We start from the raw sequence: 7,877 nt of genomic DNA on the forward strand, positions 1-7,877 counted from the left end.
CTATCGGGGCATCTCTCTGCTCAGCACCGTTGGGAAGGTGTTTGCCCGCGTCGCCCTGAAACGGCTTCAGCGCCTCGCCTCACGAGTCTACCCCGAATCGCAGTGTGGCTTCAGGGCTAAAAGATCCACAGTGGACATGATATTCTCCCTCCGCCAGCTTCAAGAGAAGTGCCGCGAGCAGCAAAGACCTCTGTTGATTGCCTTCATTGACCTGACCAAAGCGTTCCACCTGGTCAGTCGGAGCGGACTATTTCAAATACTGGAGAAGATAGGCTGTCCACCAAAACTGCTCACCGTTATCCGCTCCTTCCATCAAGACATGCAAAGCACACTCCGCTTCAACGTCGCTACCTCCCAGCCATTCCCAGTCAGCAGTGGAGTGAAGCAGGGGTGCGTCCTTGCACCAACCCTATTTGGAATCTTCTTTTCCATCCTCCTCCAGTATGCCTTCTCCGACTGCGAAGAGGGGGTATACCTCCGCACACGGCAAGATGGTAGCCTCTTTAACATGGCAAGACTGTGCGCCAAGTCTAAAACCTACAACATCCTGGTAAGAGAACTACTGTTTGCAGACGATGCTGGCCTCACTTCCCATAGTGAGGCAGGACTCCAGCACTTGGTGAACAGACTCTCGCGTGCGTGCAGGGACTTCGGGCTCACGATCAGCCTAAAGAAGACAAATATACTAGCCCAGGGAACCACCGTCGCCCCCTCTATCACCATCGAGGACACGCCGCTGCAAAATGTCGACTCCTTCACCTATCTAGGCTCAACCGTCACACGTGCAACAACACTCGACGCCGAGATCAGCTCGAGGATCGCCAAGGCTGCCGGTGTGATGGCGAAGCTGTCGAAACACGTCTGGAAAAACAGCCTTCTCAGTGCAAAAACCAAGGTTATGGTGTACGAGGCCTGCGTCCTCTCCACCTTACTCTACGGCAGTGAGTCATGGACCACCTACGCTAGGCAGGAACGGCGACTTAACACCTTTCATCTACGTGCCCTCCGGCGGCTGCTGCGCATCAGGTGGCAGGACCGGATTCCAAACACTGCGGTCCTCCAACAAGCCGGCCTCCTAAGCATCCAATGCACCTTGATGAAGAGGAGGCTCCGCTGGATCGGCCATACCTTCCGCATGGACCCCCACCGGCTGCCGCGGGAAATCCTCTATGGCGAGCTGCTTGAGGGACGCCGGAGTGTGGGCCGGCACCTGCTGCGCTACAAGGACACTTTCAAACGTGACCTAAAGGCAGTCCGGGTGGATCCCAACAGATGGGAGAGTGCAGCAGCAGATCGAGCCACCTGGCGCAACACCATCCGCATAGGGGTTGCCGAGGCTGCGGCGGAGGAGCAGGACCGGGCCTCACAGAAGCGGGCAGCGAGAAAGTGCCGCGCAGCTGCTCCACGCACCACCCCACCATCCTCAACATTCACCTGCGTGAAATGCCAGCGGGAATGCCACCCAAGAATAGGACTCTTCAGCCACTCGCGCTCATGCGTCCAGTACAGGACCTAATCCCCCCCTACGCGTCGACCGTCGCCTTTCGAGACGAGGATGCTATATAGTGGATTTGTGGGTTCCGTATATTTTGATCTATTAATAATTCGAATTGCTTTTTTTTGTAGTTTGAGAATAGGGAGTGTGTTTGTTTTGCAGGCATTTCCCCATATTTCCACACAGTAGGTCATGTATGGTAATAATAATGAAGTGTATAATGTGTACAAGGATCTCTGATTTAGCACTTCCTTGGTTTTGTAGAGGATCCCTACGGTCTTGGCTATTTTTCTTTTTACGTTATCAATATGTGGTTTCCAACATAGTTTTGAGTCTATTACTAATCCGAGAAACTTGGTTTCATACGCTCTTTCTATTTCAATTGAGTTTACCATAATTTTAGCTTGGTGTTTGATTGGTCTTGTGCCAAAAACAATTGACTTCGATTTTTTCAGGTTAAGTGACAATTTATTTCTGTCGAACCAGTTTTTTAATTTGTTTAATTCGTTTTCTACGGTTGTCAGGAGCTGTTTCAGATTTATTCCAGAACAGTAGAAAGTTGTATCATCAGCAAATAGGACACATTGAAATAGTTTTGAGACCTTGCAGATATCATTTATATATAAGATGAATAGTTTTGGACCAAGCACTGACCCCTTAGGTACTCCGTGAGTGATTTTCAGTTGATTCGTTTTTTTATTGTTGAGTTGCACGTACTGATATCTGTTTTCTAAATAACTTTTTATCCATTTATAAGCTACACCTCTAATGCCATATCTTTCTAGTTTTTTCAATAATATACTGTGATCTACTGTGTCAAAAGCTTTTTTTAGATCTAGGAAAACCCCAACAGTAAATTCTTTGTTGTCTATATTAGTGGCTATTGCTTCCACAAACTCCATAACTGCCATTGAGGTGGTCCGTTTTTCCCTGAAGCCATATTGATTCTCACTTAACAGCGCATGCTTTTGTATAAAACTATCAAGTCTGCGAGAAAATAGTTTTTCTAATATTTTTGAAAATTGTGGTAGTAGTGATATTGGTCTATAATTTGTAAACAGATGTTTTTCTCCACTTTTATAGATTGGAATAACTTTAGCAATTTTCATTTTTGATGGAAAGATACCAGCTTTGAATGACAGGTTGCATATGTGCGTGAAAGGTCGCACTACATATTCTATAATCTGCTTGATTAATGTCATATCAATATTAAAGCAATCAGTTGAATTTTTATTTTTTAAAGTTTTTATAATATTTGATACTTCTTGTTTTACTGCAGTAAGGAACATCGTGGAGGAGTTTTTTTCTACGTATCTATCCACTTCAAACAGGTCTGTTGGATCAGGAATTTGTTTTGCTAGGTTACTGCCGATGTTGACAAAATACTCATTAAATTCAGTTGCTATTTCTGCAGTTTTTTCTAAAATAGTATTTTTGCCTTGGATTATCCAGAGTATTTTATCAATTTTTTTAGGACTATTTCTGATTACTTGGTTAAGTATTTTCCATATTTCTTGTGTGTTATCTTTATTCTGCTCTAATAGTGCATTAATTAGAGCAGTGACAAATAGCAATAGCAACTGAATTTAATGAGTATTTTGTCAACATCGGCAGTAACCTAGCAAAACAAATTCCTGATCCAACAGACCTGTTTGAAGTGGATAGATATTTAATGCAGAGCCACGATTTAGCTGTTGAATGAGTGTATACATTCTGTACTTTACTCTAGGGTTAATTCCTCAATGAGTGACTGCGTGACTATCTGTGCTGTCACAGTTCAGCTCCATTGGTCTTGCCTTACTCTTGGGTAAATTTTTTTCCATTTAACTCTTCACCTATGCACTTGCACTTTGCCACATCACAGATAACCAATGAAATACATCTTTCATTATTTTTCTCCATCCTTCACTCCACTCCTGATTTTCTCTCTCTCTCTCTCTCTCTCTCTCTATATATATATATAATAAATCCTCATCTCACCCCTCGGGTGGTGTCCGTCCCTCATTCAGCTCGGGTCCTCTACCAGAGGCCAGGAAGCTTGAGGGTTCTGCGCAGTATCCTTGCTGGTCCCAGCACTGCACATTTCTGTACTGAGATGTCCAATGTTGTTCCCGGGATCTGTTGCAACCACTCATCTAGTTTGGGTGTCACTGCCCCGAGTGCTCCGACCACCACAGGCACGACTGTCATCTTTACCTTCCAGGCTCTCTCCAGCTCCTCTCTGAGCCCCTGGTATTTCTCGAGTTTCTCATGTTTCTTCTTTCTGATGTCACTTGGGACTGCGACATCCATTACAATGGCTTTCCTCTGCTCTTTATCTATGATTATACATAGATCATAGATAAAGAGCATATATTTATTTATTTATTTATTTACTTTTCTTCTTTTAACGAAGTGGTCAAGCAAATGTGTTTCATGGTCAGGAGGAATCTATCCATCCACAAGTTTGCAGGGAGCTGGAGCCTCCCCCAGCTGACTTCAGGCAAAAGCCAGACTCTACTTTGCGCTGGTCGCCAGTTAATCACAGACCACATGAAGAGATAGCCAGCCATTCCTTCACACTTTCACCCCGTCACTGAACCCGCACTGAAGTCAGGAGAGTGTACCACTGCACCGCATAGAAAAGTACTTGGGCAATTCTATTCATATTTGTTGCACCATTGCTATGTTCCGGCACAGTGGTGGGTGTGCCACCTTTTTGTCACTGCGTGCGTCCTGTACAAGCATTTCACCAGCACATATAGCAATCTGGTCTCAATCGGACCATGATGTCCCACTTTCTTCCTCTTTGATTTCCACCACCTCATCTTCATTCTGCCTCTAAAGCTCCGGGATCGTCCGAGCAGGTGCAGGACTGCGGGGTCGCAGCCCAAAGGCCATAGAAACTGAAACAAGAGAGGCGAGCCGGCACGCATGCAGAATAACAATGCCTCTATTTCTCACACTGACATAATCCCCATGTTTTATTTGTTCCCCTGTAATTCTTTTTATATCTCGGGCTTATGTTCCTTGGCATTCGTTCGATCCCAGCCTCGGGACACAGGGCTCTAGTGGGCCCATATGTGTGCCTTGCTCCAGTTAACGCCTATTAGTGCCATTGTAAGTGTGACTAAACCGGCACGTCTCATCCGAGAGATGGGCTGGCTTTGACTGACAGCCCATGTCTGGATCCCGTACTTTGAGTCTCACGCAGCCTTGTCAAACATAGGCTGTGTCAAAGCATTCTTCACTCCACTACCGAGCGCAGGAGCCATGCTGCTCTGCACAGCTGACCACATGACTCTCAATGACTTTACATTCCACACCGGAGTGGGACTATGTGTGAAGTCACGCCGCACTACTAGCCGCTCCTCTTCCGTGTTACTTTCTTTGGGATTTGGGAAGCTGTTTTCCCTTGCTTTCATTAGAAAGATCCGGAATGGAAAAATGATGTGACATTTACGTGCAACCCAGCCAGCTTTCCAGTAACAGCTTCATAATAGGACCGTGACATGGTGATGATGCACATTGGGGCCCAAGCAAATCTGTGAGGTCTGTACCACGTGGTGCCAACTTGAATATTGTTTTCACAACTGCGCAAGCTAATTACCTTTAATTTTTCATCTGTGCTCAGAGGGTTGTAGGAGACTGTGATTAGTGATTCATTACTTCTCATTACCTGACCTGTCAAACTGTTTCCTTTCCTTATTGAGGCTGATTAGGTGAACATGGCCCGTCTATCTCCCTCCACGATGCTGAGAAAGACCTCAAGCATGATCTGCAGATGAGCCTCTGATGAGGAGATAATAACAGGGCGATCGTAAAGAAAAGAAAACATGACTCTCTGAAGGAAAGGAAGTCATTAAGCCAGCCAGACAAGTTCGTTGATCTACACTATACGGACAAAAGTATAAGTACAGCCGGCATTTTAGATATTTGTCAATGATGTTGGACCAGAGAGCTGGCCTGACTCACAATCGCTGTTATTGTTCATTCCAAAGGTATTGAATGGGTTTTCATTCCTCAATCGTCCCACAAAGTTAGAAAGGAAATTAGGTTGTACTGTGAGGTTTTACTGAGATATGATTAAGTGCGAATGAAAATCTACTGATTTATACCAGGTTGACGTCCTTGGCAAAATGTCAAGGTGAGTCTCATCTCATTGCATGACATGTGTAGGCCATCCCAGTTTTTACTTTGCCTGACACAAAATATTAGTCCGAAGATAGAATCGTGCTGTGTAGCAGAACCTGTTGGAAGCTTTCCAATTCGTTCAAATTTCAAGACAAATTTTCTAATTGTAAACGTAAGAATACGTTATCCTTTCCATGGTTAAACTACCTGCCCACCTGCCAAATTGTGAATGGAAAGAGGGCTGGCTCACCCTCATGAGGGAGGACCATTGCCTCGAAGTGTGCTCAGTGTCCTACAAGGAGTGTCCGAAAGGTTACAGTACTGGTGTCACAAAAGATATATTTCAACCGACTTGTTTTCCCCTTCAGTTTGGCCCAGCACGACTACAAAGACTTCATGTGCCATTTGCTTTTTTTTTTTTTTTTTGACACACCTCGTGTAGTTAGTGATCCTTTTGATGAAAGTGTCACCAATATTTAATAGGCAGCTAAGAGCTGTTTCAAAAGGTGAAATAAAAATTCATATTGTGTCTCTTTTGTCTTTGATGACAAGTGACAAGTGGCGATGCTGGAGTCTTGTGCTTTCAATGTGAGTTTCCTTAATCTTGATTGTCTCAACACTGCTCATTGAGACTAATCCTTCTTCGGAATCATCACAGACATAGAAACACAGAAAGCAATTGAAAAAGCGAACACACACGTGCAGTTAACTAAACTGATGTCTTCCGATGTCATGTGTGACCTTTGAATCCTTGTCATTTTGTACAAATTTAGCAGTATTTTTTTTCCCTAAAGTTCGGTTGAATTCCACTGAAGAGGTTCCCGTATCGCCAAAATGAATGACAACATGGCAGCAAGCTGGAAAGACGACAGTGCAGCCGAGTGCAACAATGGCCACAGTAGTGAGACGTCAAGTAAAACATTCATCACTATTAGTCATAATTAATCCCCAGTATTAATTAAAGGGTGTTGCTTTAAGGGATGGTGTGCCTAATTAGGAGGTTTGACAGGATGACACCCACATCCAGCAGCCTATTCGAGGGGAACAATCAACTGAGTTCCCCTCAAAGCGATTGGAGCCCTGCAAAACTCCGTGTCCTTGGTCAAACTTGGAAGGTGTGCTGGTCCTGGCGCGCTTCAGAAGAAGTATTGACAGGCCTCCGATTAGCCAGCCAGCTGGAGGCCCAGAACTTGTCACCTGTCAGGTAGACAGATGAAGGGAGAATGAGCAGCTCAGAGGAAGAACAGCAAGAGGAGGAGGAGAGGAGCAGGATGGCATGCGGCATAACTGTGATGGGGGTCACCTGCGGAAGTGTTTCTGAGGCACTCCATCACTAAAAAGTGGCTGATGGTGATCCCGAGCCAAAGAATCTGTGATTGGATCAGGGATTAAGGGGCGAGCCGTCTCTTGAAAGAAGTGTGCACTTAAAGGGAGGAGAAAGCTTGGAAGCGGGACAGTAAACAAATGTCAGATGGCCAGGGCTGGCAGACAGAGTGGCAGGGTGGGTGGGCTTTGACAGACACATCTCACACATGCTGACAGCGCCATCAATAGCCCCGGGACGGCCGTCCTGATTGACAGCTAGCAGGTGGCGCTTGAATGGAGTTGTCGGGACGACTGTCAGTCAAAGTCACATCACCGCGGCGACGAGGCTTCATCTGAACAGGCACACAGCTGCCCAAGGTGATCTCGGGGTACGGGTGGAATGTTGGCACGGCAGGCGGCGGCATAGTGGATCATATGCCGGTAATAGCCACAAATGGCAGCGGTTTCGCGGGCATATTTAACAAGAGTGGACTGCATTTTCTTTTCACAACATGAGAGCAGTTACGCTCACTTATTTTTTCTTTCAAAGATTTGATTGTGAATCTCGACACTTTTCTCAATTTTCTTGATTCCCCTTAATTGAGCATTGTTCCGGCACCTTGGCATAAAGCACTGGAGTTAATGGCCAATAATTATATGTGAGAGAGCCTTTCTCCCTGGAGTGGAATCCAGAACAAATGGAAGCTCTGATGTGCAACATTCTACTTCATTACATCTGCTGCCACGAAAGCCCTAACATCTGGCATGGTATCCTGACAGATAGATAAGACTTGTGGACTGGAAGGGAAATGGAGTGATTTAAAAAAATAAATAAATAAATAAATAAATAACATTACGCCGGTTATTTACTGGATGAGGGAACAAATGCTTTGGGCCAACAGGGTACATTCTGCCGACAGGACGAGCCTTGAACTGATGGATGTGTGCAAACACAAGCTATGCA

The sequence above is a fragment of the Hippocampus zosterae genome, chromosome 3 (assembly GCF_025434085.1).
Source record: "Hippocampus zosterae strain Florida chromosome 3, ASM2543408v3, whole genome shotgun sequence".
NCBI classification, from domain to species: Eukaryota; Metazoa; Chordata; class Actinopteri; order Syngnathiformes; family Syngnathidae; genus Hippocampus; species Hippocampus zosterae.